The sequence below is a fragment of the Calliopsis andreniformis genome, chromosome 12 (assembly GCF_051401765.1).
Source record: "Calliopsis andreniformis isolate RMS-2024a chromosome 12, iyCalAndr_principal, whole genome shotgun sequence".
NCBI lineage: Eukaryota > Metazoa > Arthropoda > Insecta > Hymenoptera > Andrenidae > Calliopsis > Calliopsis andreniformis.
In genome coordinates, this window is record NC_135073.1 from 4,211,090 (window position 1) to 4,237,330 (window position 26,241).

General features: G+C 34.0%; 1 protein-coding gene across 7 annotated transcripts in view; it reads left to right on the plus strand.

The window, feature by feature from the left end:
- Positions 1-589: 589 nt before the first annotated feature.
- LOC143186354 (CUGBP Elav-like family member 1) overlaps positions 590-26,241 on the plus strand; it is a 537,153-nt gene continuing 511,501 nt past the window's right edge. For all 7 annotated transcript variants that reach the window (XM_076390000.1, XM_076390002.1, XM_076390001.1 and 4 more), the window contains exon 1: positions 590-1,018. The gene's annotated coding sequence lies outside the window, so the exon portion shown is untranslated. The remainder of the gene's footprint in view (positions 1,019-26,241) is intronic.

A 26,241-nucleotide genomic window follows, 5' to 3' on the forward strand; every position in this document is an offset into this window, starting at 1 on the left:
GTAAATCTATAGCCACTAATATGCCAGAAATTACATACAAGTAAAATGTATTTTACCAATTCAGGCTATAACCTTTCATACCCACAAAGTGTAGCAGTTTCTGCTTGCCTCATACATTAAAAAAAAAACTAAAGATATATTGACACACTTATCAAGCGATATCCGTTAGCGGAAGAGATTGTGTACACATCAACCAATTGCGTAATAGCTTTGCATAACAAATCGGGTGTACTTCCATTTCCAAAATAACATTTTATACTATGACTAACTTTTCAAATATAGGGACGCATTTCCGCGTAATCGTTAGCAACCCCGTCAACTGTCATCGAATGACATGCTTTTAACGGAGGGTCAGGCCCGAGCGTGTCACCTTGCTGGGACGAGAGCGGTAGGTGAACGACGCTGGTCGTCTCGACGCGATTGTCAGCAAGGCAGTGAAGAGACGCAGGAAACGAAGGGAACGAGAAGCCAGAGGGGGTGGCGAGCGTCGGTGGCGCCTCCAAGCTCGCCTGGTGGGGGATCGTTGCAGCAGGGGGCGAACAGACGCGACGCGACGAGGCCGTTTCTCCTCAGTCGACGTCAAGCCGTCGCGACGCGTGCGTATTTTCTTTCGTCGGGATCACAAAACTCGCGTGTCCCCCGCAGCGTGACTCGTCGTCCCTGTTCAGCCACCTGTTCGCTCCAGGAAGTTGACCACGCGTACCCGTGAACAATCGGGTACACTTGGGCGCGTGCAACGTCCCTCTGCACTTGGAATACATCCGCGATTTTGCTCCATTCGCACGTGTGAACCTCACCGCGAGGACCTCCGTCTCTGGTGTCTTTCGATCGTTGTGTCGTGCCTCAAGACTTAATTGGTGTGATGCTCGCCGGCTAACTGGAGCAGTGCGCAGTTGCTATGTTCTTTTGACAATGCTTGTGAAGGATCTGTGAAGAATCTGTGTCCCTGTGCAAGCACCACTGGCGGAGTCTCTCGGTGATAATCAGTGCTGGAATACCTTTGGATTATGACTGTTGGGTACGTACCGAACCTTCAAACACGTTAAGGTGGTTGGCTCTAAATGGTAGTCCTAAGGGTTGAAGTCGTTCGTGTTCGATTTGATCTTTACTTCCAAAGTGTCATATAGGATGTGTGTAACAGAGGCGAAGTTTCTTGGAGAAATAGCCAGTCTCTTATGCTCCGTATCATCTGCGTTACGTTATTGATGCGTTTAATTGTTGATTAAATGTCATCCATAGATTACTCGAGATACCATACAAATTTAAATTGAAATTTTAACGTGTCTTTAATACCAGCTGCCGGATAAACCGGATAAGGATTAGTTAGCTGTTCGATATCACTTTTGGGGATTGACAGGTTACCAAAACTTTGGATTACCCTGGCTGGAAGTCACCGTCTTGAGTTCTCAACAGATCGGCCCGACTACCTTCGTTGACCGACTAATACTCCAATTCAGAATTCGATGAGAGATTGTTAATATTTCGACGGACTTCCCTTCCTAGATATGTCAGGTGTTTCATTTGTAATAGAAACGCCTGGCATTGTGCTTCGAGAACTGGTCTCATTTAAATTTAAATAGATTATCGAGGAGCGATTCTTTGACAATGTTTCGCAAGACGGTGCAATGCGTGACTCACAATAACATTACGATTGCAAATGTTTTCATTGGTGGGTGAATTGTTCTATCGGCGTTTTTCCGTACCTTGTACTGCGTCTATTCTTCGAATGAAAACAATTCCGGTGAATACAAAAGGATTTTAAGTGACGTTGATAAACAGTGAGGCCTGTGTTTCTCTTCGACCACCAACGTAGAGTTGGAGAAGCCTCTGTTTTACTGATACTCTTTCTATTCTCGTTACGATACATATCGATGTTTTGTCAGTAATGCACAGGGATCGGCGTGTAACTGTTACGCTGACATCGTCGCTGGCCTTCTCACCTTGACGCTTTCGCAACTCCACCAGCCAATATGTCATGCCTTGTGTCATGTGCGCGGCACATTTTCATTGCTCCATCTTCCCGATATCAATTTTCTGCAGCGTTAATTATCGATTCTGCATTTAATGCCGAGAAACCATGGCTGCAAATGATTGAACGTCCTTGAAATATGATTTAACGACGACAGAGTAGAGTGTGTTGCTTTGATATTCAAGCAGTATCGATATTATTAGATCGTTTTCGTATGACTGCTTCTGATACGATTCTCGTTACTAGAATTCGTCAACGTTTGTGTCACGTAGAATACCAGACTGTTTCAGCTTTTGTTTCGGTTGGCAGCGAATATATGTGCGCCTCATTAGTCTCCTTGTTACACAATATCGCATGTGCGATAGTGTGTAGGAAACAATATGTTCACATATCGTTCATCATTAATTTTCGATAAAAAATTTGAATTCCAGTACATATACATGACGTTTTAAAAATAATACTCTTACTCTTTTCTATGTACTGATCGTGAATATTGGTAGATCTTATCCCAACAGTGCAAAATAATTATGCTATAAATAAGAGCATGCAAGACTGGATGCATATTATTGCACTTATTCAGAGGCATTGGGTTTTACTCATTAAAATGCTATTCCAGTCGAATTGGAAGTCAAGTAGCTTTTTATACACAAGTCAATGGAAGTTGTTACGCAGTATTGTGTAAGATACAATTGTACTTGGACGTTGTCTGTTCAGTGGTCAGTTTCTACTTACTTCCCCGGCCATGGGGTTCTAGTATTAACGATAATACCGTGATTTAGTTAATTCGACATATTAGAGAATAAATGTTTCTTGCTTATTAAATTATTTATATATTTTGTTTATTATTATATTTAAATATTTAGTTTGGCATGAAAATGAGATCGAACAGTTTGTTTTAAATTTGTTCATACAACAGAAAATGCTTGTAAATGTTTTTATAAGTTCATGTACACTTGATTATGTCTTAATTGATTATTCATCATAAAGGCTAATAGTCCATACATCGGCGATTTAAGAAAATGAATTATTCTTAGAAATTTACAACGTTACTCATGAGTAGACTTAATAAAAATAGGTGAAATTAACCTAAGGAATGAAAGCAAAGCAATTCGTAAAAATCAGCTTACCTCTTTCATTCATAATTTACCATTCCTTGCAATTCATTCACTGACACCCCGCCGCTAACACCGGTCCTTCGTTCCACCTTTTAAATGTAATGCACGAAACAGAAAAGAAAGAAGAACTCTGAAACAGCGTCTATACAATGTCTGGTTCAGTAAAGAAAGGCACTCGAGGAAACGCGTCTCGCGTTTCTGTTCCGATCGGCACGTCGCTTTATCGCGGCACGTGAGCCTCGTGCCAAAATCCGGAAACGTGGGAGCCAACAAATCGGTATCGAGGATTTATTCTCGAAAAGCATTCCCTGCTGTCGGTGTTTTCGATGAGCAGGAAAGGTTACGACAAAGTAGAGGCGAATTGTCTTTCGCGAGAGCCTTTGACCGAAACCACGACGTACTTGTTCAGAGGATACAGCTTGGTAAATGTCTCTTTCCGTGCTTTAGAGTACCTCGCAGTACTCGACACGAACCCCTTCAAGGGTTTTGTATCATTCAAACAAACGGTGCTAAGTCGTGTGACATTTTCTCTGACTTTGTCTTTGACTTAATCCTCGGTTACCAGTTGATATAGTATCAGTATTATGATACGATGGAGTCACTGCTACTCCATTAAAAAGAGTAATTTATAGTAGTATACAGAAAATTCATAGTTTACTAATTTGTTAATCTGTGTTAATCACTTGTGGATATTTTCTATATTAAATGTTAAATGTTGAATTAGTAAAAGCGCTTTAATATCATCATAACACCTAAGGGTTAATTTTAAGGTTTCCTAGGGATTTGATCTAGTAATTCTTTTCGAAGAAAGCTAATCTATAAATTGGGAGTGTGTCAATTGTAGGTGGTGAAAGTTTCGTTACTGTTGTCATATACGATGGAACATTTTCTATCGATGATTTTTATTTAGTTTAGTTGAATTTATTTAGACGAGGCGGTAATCCGAGGTCGTTATTTCGTAATTCGTTATCAGACATTCGTTATCCACGTGCCGTTTCGTGGGATCCAGAATCACTGGAGTGGAAGTGCATACGCTAAAACCGAAATAATAAAAATTGTTTCCGTCTTTGAGACTTTTTTAGTTGGGTCGTGAAATTTATCCTTTGAACTGTTGTTTCTGTTGTTTATAGAATATGTCAATATTATGCATGTATCTTTGCATAGTATCCTATATAAAAGACTTAGAATTGAAAATTTCTAACTAGTAAGTACCAGAAGACATAATGACACAGAAATTTAAAGAAAATTTATACTTAAATGTAATTTAAATTTCCGTACATTATCAAAAGGTCAAGAATTTTATCGTTCTCATATAAGATTAGTTCACAGTCCTTCCAGTAAAATTAAATTGAATTACTATAAATCATGCACATGCATGCATCATTTTATTTTAATTGATTAATAAACAGAGTAACTTTTCATCATAGGTGACTTCACATAAATATGACACATCACTAATTAATACTCTTTGAGTTTATATAATTTATTTAATTACTTTCTGATATAGCATGTATAGGTATTCCTACAGATAATTGTTTTAAAGGTCGTCTCATATTTTCAACGATACTAATTTTTCTAAATTACGTTTGAGTTAAAAAATATGTAATTAAATTAATTTAATTAAACGCTTATTACTACCACAAAAGCTTCTTACATTTTGAACTAAAATATTTCCGAAAATAATTTCGAGATATTTCTTAATCATTAATGGTTTCTAAAATGCAGTTCCAATATATTTGGCGAATAAAGCACATTATTATAAATATTTTCCTTAACAAGGAATTTCTTACAAACATTTGCGTGTATATGGCTTTGTTGGCTGAATGAAGTGCATCACTGTACAAACATGAAGGAAAAAGTGTAAAAAAAAAGATTATAAAAAGAAATCAATGTGCATATGTCGATTTAGAGCGAGTCATTATTATTCATAGTCCTTTACTACTAGTGAGATAAAATTAGAAAGGAATTTTCTGAAACGTACACTTTACGATATGTGGGTCATTTAATGCATTAATGAATTCGCACTCATTCATCCACAAGGATGCAATCGATACCAACAAACATTTAAGTTGTTCATATATTTTGCACGATTCCACACATTACATTTACATGAAGAACAATTAGGTATGTGTCATGATTATGCAGCCAGAAGCGCAAGTACTCGTTAACGATATTTTAATATCATTAGCATGATAGTAGATAAAGAAAGAAACTCGTTTTTTCTTTACATTTTATTCAAGGTCTAGTTAGGGAGTTACAAAGTCTCGCGCCCTGGCTTACTGCACGCATTTTTTGAACCAGAATATTTTCAGAGTAACCGTAATTTTCAATTTAAGAAATTTCAGGTAAAACTGTTTTTAGTTAAGTAAGATGAACTGGAAAAGAATGCTTTGTCCTTTTTAAAGATTTTTGGAACTTAGACTCTCATTACAGTCCAAAATTGACCAACATAGTGAATTAAATTTAGCCACTTAGAAACAAATTGGACCAATAATAATTCACTATAATTTACATTTTGCATTTTGACATAATAGTTGGACACAATGTTTCAATATTCCGTATGTTACACATAGTAGTCGAAAACATTGTTTGCACTTAGTTTAATAAAGTATTAGTTATACATAAAGCAAACTTATAATCAATTGCACAAAATTAACTTGGCGCGAATCACGTTCATAAATATACGCAATCCCAAACATTCTATGGTTTTCCTGCCGAAATATATGACTATTTTCTGCAAGTAACAATAAAAAACAATATATTGTGTGAATGTAGACTCATAAATAATTTGCTGAAATGTTGTATGAGAAATATAATAATAAAATAGCTCGTATGGCGCAGTGTTGTTTTATCTAGATCCGTGGAAAACTATAAAGGCGGAAATACGTTAGGCAAAAGTTAAAGAGACTGCTGCAATAAGGAGGTAGCTTCATTCCTATACGTTTCTTGTTATGTGTCCTATTTCATAAAAAATGTAAAGACACATACTACAACGTATAGGATATCAATATCTATCGTGGTTTAATACAAATTGCATTCACTGAAACAAGAGAAAGTCAATAAAAAAGGCATACTGCAGTAAATTTAATATTTTTATCAATATTAGTTCTATGTCAGTAACCCTTCTCGAAAATAAACGGGACGCATAAAAAATTTGTTCGATTTCAATTTTCTCCTGCTCGTGGAACAAACAACTTTTTTGAATAGACCACCAGTTACCATATACATTGCTAGCCAAGAGTATGGATTCACTGGACTATTTATTGCCCTTTAATCAGTTGATCAGCCTGGACTAATCTTAAAACAATTTAATTGCTATCTACGTTCAGTTTGATGGCTTTTCTTTCATTTTATTTTTTTATTAAATATTACAATTTTAGTAAATAATGTCTACACTTTTACTAAGTACTGGTCTCACATTTTTGATCGGTAATATGTGTATCTAATACGTTTACATAAGAAAGATAGTGTTATAATGATGATTAAGAATGAGAACTTGAAAAGTGTAGAATGGAAAAAATACAGAACTGCTAGCGGCATGTCAGTAGCAAATTACAGATGAAACTACATTTTAATTATTATTGACATAAACGGCGGAGACACTTGGAACATAACGAACACGTCTGTGTCAGATGTTAACATCTGTTAGGTGCGTTCCATTCGGCTTTTCAGTTACGTGATAGCTTCTGTGAATATCTTCTTTACGTATACTTGGGTATTACTCATCTGTTGCTTCGAGAATTAGAAATTTAATTTATAATGACAGACTAATCATATTTTACCACATGTTGTAATATGTAGAAAATTACTTAACTCTTAAATATAGGTTTTTCCCATAAATAGTAAAATAATTTCATATTATGAAGCAAATTAATGGATACTATTTGAAAGATACCGAGAAAATTTTTAAAAAATTAAAGATTTCATTATCTATATTGCGATACTTATCAATAGGCTAAAAGCTATGATAAATTCAAGAATGTACATTCTTATGATTTTCAAATGATCCTATGTACGAATGCAATTACATTTTCGCAATTTCAATTTTTTCGTCTAATAATTGAAGTATGTAGATATCGCATCGTAATATATCTTTTCTACAATTTAGCTTTCAATCATTTGCATTCAGTCAAGTTTTTTTACATAAAGCGAGTGGCTTTGAATGTCCAATTAATTCTGTCTCAACTACAACAGCTCATTTTCCAGTATGCTGAAAAGCTGAATATCTGTGTTATTACTGAACCACTTAGACCGTTTCACGAGAAAACATTAAAGGTTCGTCAGATATGTTCACCTTTTGAGGTGTGATACTGATTTGCCTCTGAGCACTTCAATCCGTCAATTGCTTGCAGACGAATTCGAGCTAGGAAAAACGAATGAGCGAGAAATCACCTATAAACGAGAAGAATATTATTAATGAGAGAGAGATTGAGGGAAGAAAGGAAGAGAGAAGCAGCAGTGATTCATAGCTGATGAAAGAGCAGCGTGTAAAGCACGATAACGCATATAGCGAGGGTCTGGCGCGACTCCAATTCGAAGCGGGCAGCAACGAGCGAATCGAACCGTTCGCAAGAAACGCTCGCTCGAACCATAATCAAAAGCGTAACGATGATATCCCGATCGGCGCATCGGTTCAAATAAAACAGTCGTTAAAAGGCAGCCGTTAATGCAATGGTATGTAGATGAAAAACGCGTGCGAACGGTTGTCGCGCTGCGAGAGGTGTTTGCAGGTTGGCAAGAACGATCTCTATTTATACAGCGAAGGCACACTTGAAAAAACAATAGGCTCTATTTAAAAACGAACGTCTGAATGGGAGCCAATAAAGCGTCTGAACGTGTATGTACGTACGCGAGAGCGCAATTGCGTCGATACTAAAGTTGGTCACGGATATCGGCGTTGAGAAAACGCTTGCCGGTGGCCTCTTTTATTGGTGTGACCTCTGCTCGATCAAGTTCGAAAGAGTCCGCGACGATCGGAAGAGGAACGATTATTGGATGTCATTCGTTCGGGAAAATGTGCCAAGTATGGTATAAAGTGGCCCACCTAGGAGCTAATGGAATCATCTTAACCTTTTCGATAGTTTGCAGCCTGTCGTGATATAAACAGGACATAAAGCATTTAACAGTAGAATAGAATAAAAGAATTGAGATTTTGTAACTACTTTCTAGTACTAAGAACGCTTGCCTTTAATCTTCTACATTAAGCCTGCGAGAGTTAGATTCTGTTAAAATACTTTTTGGGATGGTCCTAGGATCTTAAAGTTAGGTATACCATTTAGTAAAATATTATCAGTATTTTACAGTTTTTAATTATCTGTATTCTACAGGCAAAACAATGATCCTTTCTGATTCTTTTTAAGATAGAATACCTACAGAAAAGATGATTGCAATTTTTTTTTTGAAACATGTGTCTTAGAAATGTTCTTATCTCTTTTACATTACGTAAAATGATTGCATCGTATGATAAGATGTCATCATAATTTAGAATAACCTTGGGACAGAGATCATGAAATCGATAAGTATAATTTAAAATCTGTGCCTGACAACTAACATGGTCCAAGTCTTTTTTTGTCATTTTTTAGGAGAGCCGAAAAACAAATGCGATTTCTTAACACATTTCTTAACACAGTATTTGAAGTTGAAGTAATTTATACCATTAAATTTTCTTCGCCTATAATGTAACTTAACTAAATTTCTATTATTCTAATAAAATGAAGAGAACGCAATAGGATGCTGTAAAAAATGTAATTTAAAAAGAAATCGACTTGGGTTAATCTGGTTCATAGGTACAGAAATAGTATCACTGAAGATTATTTTACTTCCAAGATAATTAATACTACAATCATATTTAATCATTTGAATGTAGACTATTATTTTCTACAATTACTTGTTATTTGCCACAGAATTTTGCAACTTTCTTTTTTGGTTTACAAAATTTCTAATAACTTCGTCAGATAACCTACTCATTTTTGAGTACATTCTTACTGATACTTGGATCTATAGATCCCCACATTCAGATAGGTATTCAAGTGGAGCTAAGTAATCGAATGTCCAAGTAGTTACTTCATTTAGATTCGGATATCTAGATGCTTTTACTAGTCAGACATCGAAATACTCAAAGTACTCATTATTACTCGAACTTTGATTCAAAATCCGAGCCTGAGTACTAGAACATGTGGCATTGGACCAGAATACTCAAATATCTAAATTTGGATCTTTTTTCCGAATCGCTGAAATATACAACGTTTCTTATGATTAAAATTAATGTAGTTCGAAACTTAAAAATGTTAAAATTACTATTTGTGAGTATTTTAAGTACTCTGATATCTGAGTAGTAAGAGTTCTACTTTCGAGGAAGCTGCGACATCTGAAAAAATTGGTCAATCAAGATCAGGTTTTGACAGTTTCAATTCCTTTATGCAAGACAACTTTTAATCCCTGTTAAATAGAAGCTATTAGATGATAAAAGAAAGCTCTGCCTTTAAACATAATCCCATTGCATTGAAAAGTAATAGATTTCTACTTGTAGATATCCAAAAGCTTTTTAGTTTATTGTTGACTATTTAGTGAAGATATCACAAGTTTCACTCTATCGTGAAATGTTTCTACGTAACTAGGAAGGATGGGGAAGGGGGAGGATTGTCCTACGGTTTCAGGCCGCTGGTTTCCATGGTCTTCTATGATTATCATCGACGCTGGCTTTGGTTACGTTCCGCGTCGATATAATCATCTTCCATGTATTAAAAACGCGCGCGCACGTGTGCACGCGTTATGATTTATCGATCTGGTCCTTCGTATTACGTTTGAGTAATGTAATTTTACCCTCTGTCTATCTCTACCCCTTCCTTCTCACGCGTTCCACGATTCAATTTTATTTGAGGGTATAAAATGTGTCTTATGAATCGACGGAAATGATATTAATTATTTCCGAAATGAAGACTTCGTTTAATGCTCGTATTCAAGAAAGTAATGTAGCATTTAGTACATCCATTTTCGTGAAGCACTTTACGCATAGTACCTACTTGAATTTAATGTGAATATCACTAACATCTTTCGTGTTTGCTCATTTTTTCTTTTGTTGAAATGAATTTTGTAGATGTAACTATTACGAATATAACATCTTATGTCGTGTTTTTGTTTTATTTAGAAATAAGTACCGATGAAATTTGTAGAATGCAATAAAATAACTGAAACCCACCGATATTGAAAAAGGTTATATTCGATTCGTTTCTTTAATTGGCAAATTGTAACTGCTATGCACTTCGTTATTGAAAATAACGAACTCAGTTTTTAATTATTCGATATGAAGGGTAAAATAATGAAAATCGTTTATTGCAAAAGTGGAAATAGCTAGAAAAATGTAGTAACTTATTAACTGTATTTCTTAACCTTGTCTACGTCTCAGTTATCATTCTAGTTATCAATTAATTCTCGGTTCTAAAAATTATTATGAATCGAGAATTAATTGACACCAAATAAATAGAAATTTATTACAAAAGTAGGAGGAGAGCTCTTTTCGTTAATTTCACATTTGTATTAACTCAAACAGAGCAAAAATAAATTGATCAGTAACGTATTAACTTCTCCGATTACATTACACCTGTAAATCGAACATACTTATCTAACGAAGTTCATTATTAATTACAATTAATTAGCAAATCGAGTGCTTAATCAGTTCATTTGCATCGCCCGAATAACAGGTTTGCTGTAGCGAGTTAGCAAGGTTTCATACATAAAGGTTTTGTAAGCTTTTTTAAATAAAAACTATGTTGAAAGTATTTTAATAGCTCTTAAGTAGGTCAAACAACGAATTGTTCCCACCATTATAATTGCATTAAAAGAGTAAGAATACTCTTTTAATCCCATATATTCGTTTTATTTCAAAAAGAACAAATTTTGCTTCTCACTGAGTGGCCTCATATTTCTGACCACTGTATAAAAATAAACTGTCATTGGCAACCGTTGAATAAAAAAGGGTAGGGGTTAGGGGGGGAGTTCTTTGAAAGGCGTCGAAAAGGATAGCAACGTGCAAGGGAAAAATGGAAGTTTCCGTGGATATCAGAGCGGAATGCTCGAAATCGCTGAAGGTGCTGAAAAATGCAAGGGTGTCTATCGCGACAAGCAACGTGGTGGCTTGCGGTAGTAGTTCCGCGCAAATCCTTCTGCTGATGTCTGACTACAAACCAGTTGGTTTCCCACGCAAAAGTGCTTACGTTGCTCCACGGGAGAGTGTTCGGCTAAAGAATCGTGGAGCAGCGAGTTTTTGAATCTTCTTTGCGATTCTTTTCGCCACGTTGCTTCTCGGTCCTCTCAGTATCCTTAGGGCGAGTTACTAAGTGAAATTGTGGGTTGAGATCCGCTTGTTTCGTCCCCTAAAATGTGGTCACAATAAAATGCCATCTAGCAATGAGTTCAATATTTTTAATATCAGTAATGAATTTTGTGTATCTTTGTTTCAAATCGTTGACTAAATTTAAATTAAAATCTTAGAAATGTGAAGTAATTTGTTGGACTTGAATAACTTAATGTTTCGAAATATCTAGGAAGTTCGTTAGAAGTATGCAAATTAAAATTGGAGAATGTATGTAACATACATATAATGTAAAGAAAACTACACAAAACTTTGTTAAAGATTGTCGAAGAATGGCCGAGATGTGGTTATTAGCAAAGAAGAAACAATCTGTATCACGTTGATTGTCATGTAACTCATACGTGAATGACAATTAACTTGTACAATTATAATTAATAATGATAAAAGATTAAGCGAAAATTGCTAGACGAATCAAAAAACTTCCGTTTGAAACAATTTTTCATGCAACAAATAGTTTAAAGAAAATTCAGATGATAGAGTTGCGTAATGCATCCTGTAGAATAAATATGAAAGTAAATTAAAAATGATTGTTCCTTGAAGTTAAAATCATTGATAATATAGTAGAATTTTTAATGAATTTACCATTGTGGTTAGTTTGTCATTGGGTCACTGGTTCTTGCAGCTTTCTTTCAAGTTATTTAGTTCAGTGGTAGCTTGCACAAGTAGATAGGTAAAATGATGAAAGATTTAAACACAATATATTCGATAAGATGATAAAGTTCTCAAACATTTCGAGTAGTGGTTATGATAATTTGAGATTTCTTAGTCATGCGATGAAAATGAGTTATTGCAATTGCAGCTGACTACTAATTGGTTCGTTATATCATAGGAATCGTTATCGATAAAGGTGTTTCAGAGAAACTTAAGGTGTACAAGAGGAGCTAAGAAGTATTAGGAAACGAAAGCGTTCATAGGTCTTCGACTACCAGGTAGCCAATTATGTTATGTTTATATTCAGAATCACTCGGTTACTATGGCCAGTTAACAACATGTTTTAGTAAGCTATCCAATTAACCTCCACTTTAGCTCTGTATGTGTTAGTCCGTTTTGCACATTTTTTATAATAACTTTCACAGCTTTTCTGTTTTCTTCTGCCTTACTTTTTTTATGTATAGATAAAGTATAGTTATTTAAGTACTCGTCTGATACGTTCTTTACGATACTAACAGAATTCTGTATTCAGATATATTAAACATGGTTCAATATATTTACCATTACTGTAACAAATATTTGTCTTTGATATAGCTTTAGAACTTGTATTGCTTCATTTAACTTTTCTAATCACCACCCACAAAGAAATACTTTTATAAAAATGCAATATCTATTTACGGACGCCCTTTATATTAAACGTAAATGTCAACTACTTCAAGGGTTAATTCTCGCCATTTTTACATCTTACAATTATATGTGCTGAAAATTAGATTGTTAATTTAAATTAGATTGGTGTTTTAAGACAGTTGCCTGACAGCAAAAATCTATGTTTCATTTTAAAAAACCATTTCAATGAGAAGTGATGTGACCTTTCCAAAGCTCATACGCACAGAAAGCCTCACGTTTCTTCAGTAAAACTATACTTCCGTCCTATCTCTTCAATTTCAATTTTGAGCAAAGTAATTATAGAAATACGAGCGCGTGGAGGTAAAATTCCAAGTGCAGTTGAATCCAGTTGGATTCGGAAATACGTTTCGTTTCGTAGGAAACGTGAGCATTAGGATCTCGCAGACGTAATGATATCACCGGAATTTCTGAATAATATTCTCGAAGAACTTGATATTCTATTACCACATGCGAACGCGATTCGATTTCTGAGGCAGGAGTGCTTAGAAGTGTAGAAAGATACACGAAACAATGCTGGTCTTTGCGAATTATAATCTCCGCTTCCTGTCTTGATCTAAAGTATCCTGAATATATTGCTATTAACTACTAACAATAAGTATGCACTATTAAATAGGCTATGTATACTTTCTTTTATGTTATACAGAATGTACAGTGTCCCAGTTTTTTCCGCTTAACTTTGAAAAAATGTCTTATAAGCCAAATTACGAAAAAAATATTATATAAGCATAGGTTCTCAAATGCTTTATTAAAAAATTGCAACCAAAGTATGAAATAACGAACTGCTTAGTCTTGATGGATTCGCATAGGAATAGGTTGTCGATTCACATTATAATTCCAGTTCAAAATCTTGCTCGTTATTACGAATAGAGGACTGGCATCTAAAAAATAGAATTTATCGTTAATAAGGGTATTAAACGATAATACGCAAGAGGAGTTAATGCAATAAATACGTGATGTATTTACTGCAATTAAAGAAAATGAAGAAGAGATTCAGAATTCTATAAATTTTTATCATTCTGATTATTTTATAACTCTGAAATTTCTGATTTAATGTAATAGAAAATGGTTTTCAAGTTGAAAGATGAATAGTTGTAAGATGTAATAAGCTATTACATTTCTTGTTGAATTTCAATTTGTGTTAAAGAAAACAAGATGTTCAAAGCTGAATAAATTTGAAAAAATGTAAGTGTACATTTTTCTGGATAGGGAACTAGATTTGTAAAGAAGTAATTATAAAAAATAGAATTTCATGCTTTTATAAACTTCTCTCAGAACCCCTTCATTTTACTGCTCGGTCTATTATGCACTTTTATTATGAGTTAATAAATTTAAGACCTTACGATTTATTTATTACATAATAACGAAATGACTCGTGTTTCAAGTCGAAACAACGTAAAGCGTGATATTGGAACAATGAGTGCAAAATTTCGTTCCTATATCTTTGTTTCGCGTAAATGGTGGCCAGGGGCCTCCAAAAATATCGTTATTACAATATGCAACGGATGTGGATTATAAACGATCGTCTTGCCAAATAACTTCTCGCACTTTACGCTCAGTAGCATTGTCGTCGCAGTCATTACCTTAAATTTCAACGTCCGTTGTCAAGTGGCAAACAGTAATAAAAACTTTGAAACAAGATGAGTGTCGTAACAAAATTAAAGACTCACTTCAATACCTGCTTCTCATTGTCGTAAGATTTGAAATACTAGAACGTGAGTCGTTAAACATTGTTGCTTTCTGTATTACTTCATTTTATTTTAATGTATAGTTATTTTATTTAAGATTTCTCAAAACTTAATTAGCATTGATAAGGGGCTAAATAATTAACCAATTTACTACCAATGTTTAAGAACTTGACTTTAGTACTTGACATATTTTCATTATTTTCGATATTTTACGAAAGTTTGTTTTAAGCGTTTACAGTTTCGCTGGAAACATTTTTTAGTTATTTACTTTCAACGATCTTATTTTACAAATCATCATACTCTTAAGAACGATTCTAATGTATTATCCAAAAAAGTTGTCTACCTTCAACATTTTTTTTAAATATCGAATACAGAGGAAATCTTTTACATGAGGAAGTTACATAAATGCTGATGAATGAACGTATTATTTCAAGTAATATTGTGTGCATTTGTTTTAGCATAGCATTTGATTTAACATTTTATATAAGATGTAAAACATTAATGAATATTAAATTTAAAAATATGAAAGAAGCTTAGATATATAATGAATAATTATGATTCACAGAAAGATAAATTAATTGTTTTAAAACGTATCGAAATGTGATTCTTATACAGATTTTTTAATTGGTTGATGGTATAAGTTGAAAATTTTCAAAAGTAAATTTCTTGTAGAAATAATACATTTCTAAAATCATTTATTGTGCATTCTGCCAGCTGGCATATCTGATTTGTAATAGTATTTATATATTTTTTACATCAAATACTGAAAGCTGAATTAATATAAACACTGTAACCACTTCGTAGAATCTAGAGGTTGAATACGTATATACATGTTCTCCCCATCTTTCATAAACTTTGTTCAAAGTGTTATGCAGATATTCAAATGTTCCTAAACTGACTGAAGAGAATGTTTCACTATACTTGCCGATTGAACAGCTAATATGATTCTAGTTTCAGGATAATACATAATATTACTCCCTATTATATATCTTCATCGCAAAATATCACTAATTATTGTAGCAATGCCATATTTTGTTACATTCTCCGTAGGTAAACTAGCTCTTCTCATCTCTTATGCCTTAATTTCTAAAATAGTATGTTTCAATAGACATTTTTTTCCCAATTTAACGACGAATAAGCAGAAGTTTATTTCAAATATCAGTTCCCAATTAATCACTACGTGCATGCCCATAAGCCAGAACCAACTGCGCAATTAAAATAAATACCATTTCACTGGATCCAGAATGCGTTCGAAAAAACAATTAGTCCATGGTGTTTCGTTTTTATTCGACGAGAAAAAAGAGAGGGCGCGGACCTTTTCTCATTGATGCTTGTGCTAACGAGACGGTCGCGTCTATTCAAAAATTCTCTCTAATTATTCCATAGCGCGGCTTAAAAACCGTTATACACCTATTTCCATGACGTTTCGCGATAGTAGGTATACTTCACGCTTGCGGTCTTTCGACTTCCCCTCCGACCGAATGTCGCATTTAGGGTAACTGTATTTAATATGCAGGCTATTCCAGCTAAATAAAATCACCTGAATCCGTGGTTGTAAAGCAGAACAACATAAATCACATATTTCTGTTTTCAAGATCTTAATGTTCAAAGTTTTACATTTTAATTCTGCGTGTTATGGATCTGCATCTTATTGTAATCTGGGTTTGTAAATAAAAAGTTCTTTTAACTCAGTCTGCTTTTGTCGAAAATATAAATTTCATTTTTTAGAAATCAATTAAGTCATAAACGTTTAACTGAAACGTTTAACAACAGTAAGACCTCGATTATTCGCAATGTACTTCGAGATTCAAACCTGAAGTACCTTTTTGATTGTTGGTTTTATTGTCTTCGGCAGATTGCTATTAAATGCTTATTTAAGACTCTGTCGATGTTTTACTGAACTCCTGCTATTACACTGCATATTCAGAGCCCCGAATAATAGAAACGGTGAATAATTAAGATTTGGTTAGCAGTTTTATTATAGGAACTAGGTTAGCTTCCGAAAGTCTCGAGTACCTTAAAAAAGGACGTTGTTCTCCTTTCTATGGCAAATCTTTTGCCGTAGCTCAAAAAACAATTATAATTGCATTTTTGTCTGTAGGAAAGATAGAACTCGATAAAGTTTGTTATTTATTTTTCAAGATTTTGCGGTACTACACGTTACGTGCTGTTCCATGTTGCTTACACTTTCCCTGTATTGTATAATGTGTGTCTCCAGTCACGTGTCATAATTTCTGCTCTCTTGGGAGATGTGAACAGTTTTGAGGGAAAGGCCGCAAAAATGGCGAAGGAGAAGAAGAAGAAGAAGAAGAAGCAGAAGTAGAAGAAGAAGTAGAAGAAGAAGAAACGAGGCCGACTCCGCGGGAAATGGGAGTCTCGCATTCGTGTTAACCTAATCACCCTGTGCACGTGCAACTTGCCAAGGGGTGTCGCATTTTCCACAGACCATTGGCTCTGCTCTAAATGCATACTGTGCACAGAAGAAGGGGGAGGGGAGGGGTACGCTCTCAAAGCCTCTGGCGACTGTAATAACATTTCCATTTGCTCTTGTAAAAAAATACGAGGAAAGGAAAAAAAAGAAATTTCTCCTTCACCGACTCGAATTTGAAAGGAATATTACGTTTTCATTCGACGCGTCGTGCTTAGTATGCGCGCAGCCGCCTCCTTGCAAGATTCCCTCCCCTGAAAATGCTGTACGACCGTGGGATATTTGGTTCAAAGCCTTTCTATCTGCCACGTATTTTGTCTGTACGTGGGTGGATATGTGCGCATATCGGATCTGGGGTAATGTACTCGGTTCGCAGCGTGCTGGATTGAAGAAACAGCCATGATATGTAAAGCTTTTCCTCTGCTGCAATTAAAATGTACTCCACGCGGTTAATGGATAGAGGAACCTTTTAGAAGTATGCTACCCCCGGTTCCGTTTTTTAAATTTTACTTTAATTTGGTATTCACTTGAAACAGAAATCCGAGTGTCAAAATTCATGGGGAAATGCAGACAATCATATTATATTTGAAAAATTGACAAATGGGATCTAACAGGGTCTAATCTTTCTTCTATGGCATTTATCGAAGAAAAAGACCAGTTTTAAACAAATATTTCATGTACATATTATCGAAAATGTACAGAACATTATAAAGTTACAGAATGATAGTCAAAAGACAATTTAAGAATATTTTTATATGAATATGTAAGCCCCTTATTACTCGCCTGGCGCTTTAATAATTTTTTAGTCAACTTTTACAGTATAATCCTCAAATTATTCTAATAAAGTCTTGGTTAACTTGTCGAAAAAGTTCCTGTTTGTGGATTTTTATGATTTTTAAACATGTTGTAGAAGACGAGATTTTGAATAACTTTATATCCTATGTACGTAACCAGCAGTCTCCCTTGGTTCTCGAGATATTCCCGAAAAAACTGTTGCTTCTACTCTATTTTGAATTCTGCTTCTATGAACGCGTTCGTGGCAGCGTATGCGTCACTATGCGATGGTCGTTTCTCTGCTATTTCTATAAACATAGCATGAAAGCAGCAATCAGTAGTGTAAAGGGTGGACTAGCTGTAACTATTGAGTTCGAGCATTGTTTTCGAACATTTGTTTGTTTCCAGTAAACAAGTCTAAAAAAGAATCCTCCAGAAGGTGGTAAGGTAACCTGTAAGGACCCAATGAATCTAAGTTGACCCAGTCGACAAAGTAATTTAAACGTAACTGTCTTACATTCTATGGTTATATGGTAGTTACGTTTGAGTTACCGCTATTTATTGGGTTAATTATTAACTTAGACCCACTGGATCTTTACAGGATATTGGATTGCCTGGAGGATCTTTTTTAAACTTCTCCACTGGGTCAACTTATTCTACTAACGAGTAAAAGTTTCACAGACAATGCTTATGATATTAGTTGCCGAGCCTGTGCCACGGACGCATACGTACAAGCAGAAATCAGTGTAGTAGTGGTAACAGTTTTTTGCGAATAACCCGAAAACTTCATAAGATATATGCAGTTTATATGCATAGAGAAAGATTGTTCAAAAAGTTCTCCCTTCTAACACATTTAAAAATCATCGGAATCCATAAATAGGTATCTTTTTGACAAGGTCACCAAAGTTTTTTTTTATTCTCATATCATTGACTGTAGATCACATTTTCCATGGTAAGATTAACGATACAACTGAGTTTTATCATGTTGATATCAGTAACGTTTGGAAATTGAATTAGAATATAGCTAAATACTTCATAACAGCATTTCAATAAAGTTTAGTTCATGCCTTATGTAATTAAAATTTAGCAGATACAACTTATATTTTCAGCAAACTGAGATTAAAATAAAATAATTTTTCCTGAAAAAAATGAGACTTAGTAAAATATAAGTTCATAATAAAGGGTTGATGTTGAAAACTTCGAGCGTTAGTTTCTAGAAGATAAAAGTACGATAGAATCAATTCCCTTGTATGATCTATTTTAATACACATATAAAATAAATTAAAGGTTTAAGAGATTCAAGAAATCCAGTAAGTTATACATTACTACAACATTTTCTATTGAATTATTTGATATTCAATTTTGCTTATTAATACTTACAAACGCAAAATATAGAACATGTAATACATCATTATCTTTGTAATAAAATTTTATTAAATATCTATTTCTATTTTTCTTGAATTATAATTTAATCTGAGTACTATACACGAGTTACAAATATGCAAAGAGAGAAGCAAGTGATAGCGTAATCGAAATGGTATATATAGTGTGTATAATATGAACACATGTGTGTACGTCATAAACATTCGCCTGAACCTGCTATTAAGCAGAAGACAGAAGTCGTGGTGCTAAATATAAACTTTGATTGATATTACCACTCTCTGCCGTTTCGTTAGTCACTTATAGGAAACTGCACAATATCTCTGATGTTCAAATACAGTTAAGGTATAGTACATTACTTTCAACAGTTTCGTTTACATAATATTATTATAATAGAAAACATTACAGTTGTTAAAAGTTTAAAACATAAAGTTTACTATTAGAAGGTATCGAACCAATTCTTTAAATCTCCTAGAGATCACTAGTACATATTATTTGTTGTATTGTATTAATGCACTCTATTAAAAAATTGAAAAATTGCCAGTCCACTTAAAATGAAACTAGAATACTCTCTATACTCAATACCAATCAAAAATGTAGAAAGTAGTATAATTTAAATACTCACAAATTAAAATACTTTAATCAGTATTATATAAATTTAACGGAGACGTTCATTAACGAATTTATTAATTATACTTTAGCGTTTCATAACGAAATTATTTTTCATTTTGAACAAATAAGATGAAACTACAAATTTGAAAATTATTTTTTTTTAGATCATAGACATTGTTATTGCATTGCTAATATCTACTAAAAGATAATTTTAATGAGTAGTTACTCGTCACAAATTTGTGTGTAGAATTATTTATTTAGAAATTGTACGGAATACTGAAATTTTACTTTTCAAAATAAAAGTTAACTTCCTCCTAATGTAGGTATTTGTTATCACATTATAATTATAATTACTAGTATTACTTTTATTCTTTTTGCAAATATTTTAAAAGATTTACGAATGCATAATGCAAACATTTCATTAAGAGTGTTATTTCAAATGGTTGAAAATTTCTCACAAAAAGACAAATGAGGTAAATATCAAGTGGAATTGTAGTAAACAGGGAACAGAGTCATAAAATCGAGTGAGATATAGAGTACAGAGTAGAAGGGTTGGACGTCGGTTCTCTTTCGCTTCGACAGAAATATTTGAAGCGAGAGACCTATGTAAACCGATCTAGACCTATGTATACTTAGGTGTCTTTCCCTTTTCGATCAGTTTCCCCTTTGTGCCACCCCATTTCCACCACACCACAGTACAAATAAATGGCGGATGCGTAACACATGATATATGTGACTAAGACAGTTAGTTTGTCATTTATTTTTTGCACTTTTTCGGTGCTTTCATTGGGGCTAAAGTCATACAGTTTTGCATAGATACATGTTTATAGATACAGTGGTGATCGGACGATACGTTGGAACTAGAGTAGGTACTAAAAGTAGTTACACACTGGTTGTATTACGCGCAAGTTGTGTTATGTCACGTTCTTCCTATAATGTCGTCAGTGTTCCCCTATAGCCTCGAAATTATTTTTTCATCGTCCTACACTCTTGTTTTTAATACGGAAAAATGCGTGTCAACAACGCGTAAATTGGGATCAGGAAGACAACTTTATTCTCTACGATGTCGCTTTTTTTATCGACTTATTTCTAACGAGTAAATACGAGTAAATAACGAGTAAATGGGTTAAATTACAGGTTTTCTTTTCTTAAACCTTATAAAAAGATATTTTAATTTTTTTATGAAAATTTATGTAAGTCTTGAAATAACTTTGTCAAATTCATTCATTAGTTTTTGTAAAATTAGAAAAAAAGAAAATAGAAAGAATCATCTTTACAACTACTAGTTGCAATATAAATGTTAATCAATGTGGCACAACACAAATCATGAAAATGTTTGTAAGTCTATAATTTTCATGAAATTCGTCAAAATACTTTAAAAGATATTTATGATACAATTCGGAAGCATAATAAAAATTCAGAAAAGTCGTTTCTTTAACATTTCTACATGTTTCTTACAGTATTTTCAAGAATTATAAATTTTGAATTTATATTCCTTTTATAATTTTTAATATATATGTATATACATGGTACCGCGTACTATATTAGAGATTCATTACCATTATTGACATTTAATACTTCTCGAATTTGTCTTCAAAAATTCTACAACTTTCCTATAAAGGTAGATACCTTAATTGCCTAATATTGAAAGTTGCTGATATTTCACTCTCCAATCCCCTGTATCCATTCACTCTTCTATTATTGTTTCATGTGAGAACTTCCGGTACGCGAGAGTATACAGATGTATCCGTACAACTGACGGCTGTATGCCCGTACACGCATTGGTCGTTTTCTCTGGAACGTGGCTAATTTGTAAGCATGTAACGAACATGCGTCACTGCGACTCGTTATAACTAACAAGGGATAACGACACGAGGTCACATTTCGTTTCAAGCCGCGCTTTTTGAGGGTAAACGTTTCCACGCATACACCGTTGACAACATGTGGAAAGATTTATCATCATATTTTGCTAAGTCGCGCTGCTTACGTATATAGGGTGTCCTGGAATTAAACGAACTATCCTTATATGTCATGTGAATTAATATGAAGGCATAAATTTTACTGGCTCTGTTATGAAGGAACTTTATACGTATCAAGAATTACATAAAGAACTCGAGAATATTTATCGAAAGCGAAAGTTCTTCAAACTTTACAAATGGGAGCTGTGAGTTTTTTTTTTTTTTTATTAAGCTGTGTAACCCTCTACAGGATTATCAGCAAACGTATACATATACATATGCGCGTAAGAACATTCGAAATATGCGATTACATTGCAGCTATATGAGAACATTGTTAAAAGTACTATTAATTACAAATATAACGTGTAATGCAGAGCAAAATTCATTATGTCTACAAATATGAGAAATAATTTATTTGAATATCCCAGTATTATATCAAATCAAAAAATGTGTTATGTTACGACACTGTTATCTTAATTTTTAATTACAACTGAAAATGTTAAAAATATTATAACACACAGCAATGTTTCTTTTTTTCAAACATGCGAATTTGAATATATTGATTTAGTACAATCATTTATTGTAATTCTGGGTTATATTGAAATCCTTTCACGGGTGACATTCAAAATTGGTGAAAAACAATTCCTTTTCACAGCGATATACAAATAATTGACAGCGTAACGTTGTAATAAAAGAAAGGGAGAAAATTTGCATAGAATTTAAAATTTACATTTCGTTGGAATTTCGAGCCGGACGTTGTATTCCATATGCGTTAACACATTTTTAAGCAGAGAAATGTAGAAGCAGCAAACAGAAACGGAAAGCACAGAATGCGTTCAATTTTATATGAAATTTCAGTATGCTGACGTGTGATTTTTCGCTTTTTTAAGTGCTTCGTTTGCACTGTTACATTCAATGTACAACACCTGACATATACATATGTGAGCTTTATTCGTTTACAACCTATATTCACATGGCCAATACTGTCATGAAACTTGTTAAAAGAAAGAAGAAACAAAAAAGTGTTTTTTTCTTACTAATACCTGTTGTTTTACTAAATTTATAAACGTATATTTATTTCAGTTAAAAATAATAGGTGTAATATGAGTTTCTTTTTTTGAAAGTCGAATTCTAACTGTTTCAATATTTTGTGCAACAAATTTTTCGTTTTATTTAATTCAATATTTGAAAACTGTGGAATTCGAAAGTTAATACCAAAAACTAGGTATATATAAACAAAAGTATAGAATTTTCTTTAGCATAAAATATAGCATGCATACCTCCACAGAGCATTTTTAAAATCATTTTTTCTGCAAATCAAGCGTACCTAAAAAAAAAAACAATATTCGAGTGTTTTTATTTATTTTTGCATGAAAAATCACCCCATCATTGATTACTTGACTATTGTACTCGCATCCCCTGTATACTTCCGTTTTGTGATTTTTATGAAGGGGACATGCAAGTAAATAACAAAATCAAATATAAAGGAACAAAATTAAACAACAGTTTTTAAGCATGTAGTATCGTTTACAGTGTTAATTTTATGTGAGTGTGCAGTAGCTTTTACATAATCTCATTATTTGTCCAAATAAACAATGGTAGAGTGCCCTCTAACACGAGGCTGGCAACAAAATAATTTCGTAGTTTGCTGGTTGCTCGAGTCGATTCTCTATGTAATTTATTTTATCATACTTTTGACATATTGACTTTTTGACGGAATTATCATAAATAAGAATTTCTTCATTCGTATTTTTTCGAAAACATAAATATTAGTTTTTGATTATTTTTAAAACTATGATATTTTTGAATTATTATTTAATTAAACCGAATTATTTATAAATTGAAAAACATGTTATAAGAGGAACAGAAACTATTACTTTGAACTGTACTAGAAGGTAAAAGAATCCCGCTATTGTATGACAGTGAACATTATCTCTCACGACGCATTAGGGTAGTTTTCATATTCAGTCTTACAATTAGTTTTTCCTGTTGAACTTTTCGTTGCTGGGTCATTTACAATCCAAAGTTTTCACAGCTTTAATTGAAAACTTAAAACATTTAAAATAGGGAATTAACGTTCCATACAGAAAAGTTCATTCTGTGAGCATCATGAAGGGGACAAATGTAAATTTTCTTCATCTTCTGGAGTTATGCTTACAAGAATATCACATGCAATTCCAACACTTCTTCTAGTCGAGCACTCAAAGATGCAGTGGCGTGGGAAAGCTTGTTTTGAATTTATACATAATATGTGTTTATTGATGTTTCTTTTTTCTGACATGTATATCGTGTTCAATTTGTGATGGGATGTTCACATAAAACATACTCTTACATGAAGATTTATTGTCGTAACAGCTGGAATCATTAGCAACGAAATTCTATGTACAGAGTGTTAAATTTTATTGTAGAGGTCTGTCTCGATTAGGTACTATGGTGTTCTTTCCTATATTTTTGGAAGATTAAGATGGGATTCGAGTTAAATTCGGCGATACATGTCAGAAATTTTAAAAGGTGATTCTACTTGTTAAAGAAAAACGAAAATCATGAATAACGAAATTTCAATTGGGACATCGTTTCAGGGTTATTAATTGGTGCGAAATCGTTTAAAATTTGGATGACATGTTTGACTTGGGTCTTATTCTACTGTCAGCGTGCATTATTTAAGTCAGGCACAGCGAAGTTAGTAGAATATGTCCTAAGTCAAACCACGGCCAAATCTATTATACAGGTCAGAACATAATAAATTTGATAATGCTGTAATCAGTCCTATGACCACCTACTGCCACTTCATGACATGGCCATGGCCACCTTCGACTACCTATGACTGCTTGTAAGAAGCTGATTGTGTGATGTGAATATAAATATAAATATGAATATGTGAATTATCTAGATTTTCTTCTTATTTTAATGCACAAAATCATCCCTTAACATTTCTAACACCTGTTGTCCAACACCCTGTATAGGAGGATTATTACTCGTGTGTAATTCTAGCATGAGATATTCTCAACCAGGACATTCGTATTTTCTCTTTACAACTTAAATCAGATCTCAGAATTTGTTGATGAAAGTCTTCCTATATTGAATTTGATCTTCAGAAGAAATACAGATAAAACACTTCCAGTTCACTGAAGCTTTCCCAAATTAGATCTACTTGAAATTTTATTTCAACGCAATTTTTTATAAAGTTAAGGAATGTTCTAATACTCTGTGGCGACACTTGCGTGGGATGCTTTATAGACAGCAAATCAATGAACATCACTTCCAAGTGCCAATAAAATGGATTTAAAAGAAGGTATTAAAGGATTCCAACACGCTGCTGCTCCATGACATTTCCCGTCAGGAAAAAAGAAACGACTATTGGTTTAGCTATTTACTTGTGCGTATCCGGGCTCGCGTTTTCTTGATGTCTCGTATTGAGCGACACACAATCGGTATGGTGGAATAGTGGCCATCCACTCGTATAATAACACACCGCGAGCGCTGGAACTAGAGCACATTCAGCATTATCTGGCGCTTGGTAATAAAACACCCTTCGCACATTTCTACGGGAACCTGTGTTGATGCGAGCACGTGTGAACGTTCCGGTGCAATCCTACATTATAGCCCTCTGCAAGGCTGCGTAACCCACCTTGGGTACATAATTTTATATTCGATGTAAACACGCATACAGCTGCGCGTCACGGATCTTCGCATGATCTCGATGTATTCATCTCCCTGCCTTAATTCATCGAATTCTCGTGAATGAGACACGTTTTTCGCCTTCCTCCGTATTAACGTATCGCAACCATTTTTCGCTTGCATCCGTGTATACTTTTGACTTCGGTCTTGCAGCGGAAGCTCCTCGGATAGAAGTTTCTTTTGATCCCGAACACTATTTCAGTTTTAATTCTATTTCGTTCGAATTTCATTCGTGGAAAGCGTTTCTTTTAAAAGGATCGAGGAACCAGTTACGGATGGATGCTCTTGGATCGATTGCATTTGATGTTATACGAATGAAAAATTGGGATTTGTGAAAGGATGTTTCAATCTTTTCGTTGAGTACGATGTATTCATATGTCCAATCAACGTATCACACGATGTTTCCATTTTCAAAACTGTGATGAATTGGAAAGTCAGTTAAAGGAACTAGAGAAGGACACCAGAGAGTGTAGGAATAAAAGCAAATGCGTGAGTGAGGCAGTATGGAAACTGACATTTGCCAGCGTATTTTGATGCGTTTAAAGACGTATTATATACACAGGGTGTATCGGAAAATGTAAGACATTTTTGCAAGGTAGGTTCTAGATAGTTAGATAATGGAAAAAGTTCAACTGCACATACAGGGGTACATATGTGGGACACAATTCGGGACTTGATTGTATGTCTAAAAATAATGAAAAAAAGTCATGTAAACACATGTTCCATCTGCCTTCGTGTGTGAGATGATAATGAATTTTATGAACAGAGCAAACTCTTCGTTCGGCTTTTCTCTCCATAGACTGCAATAGTTCGTTAGTAAGATTTTTAATTGGAACTCCTTTTCTTAATGGGAAACTAACAAGCACAAAGTACATTGATTTTTTGAGCACGCGTTTACACGAAATATTAAAGGAAATTCCAGTCGATATTAAA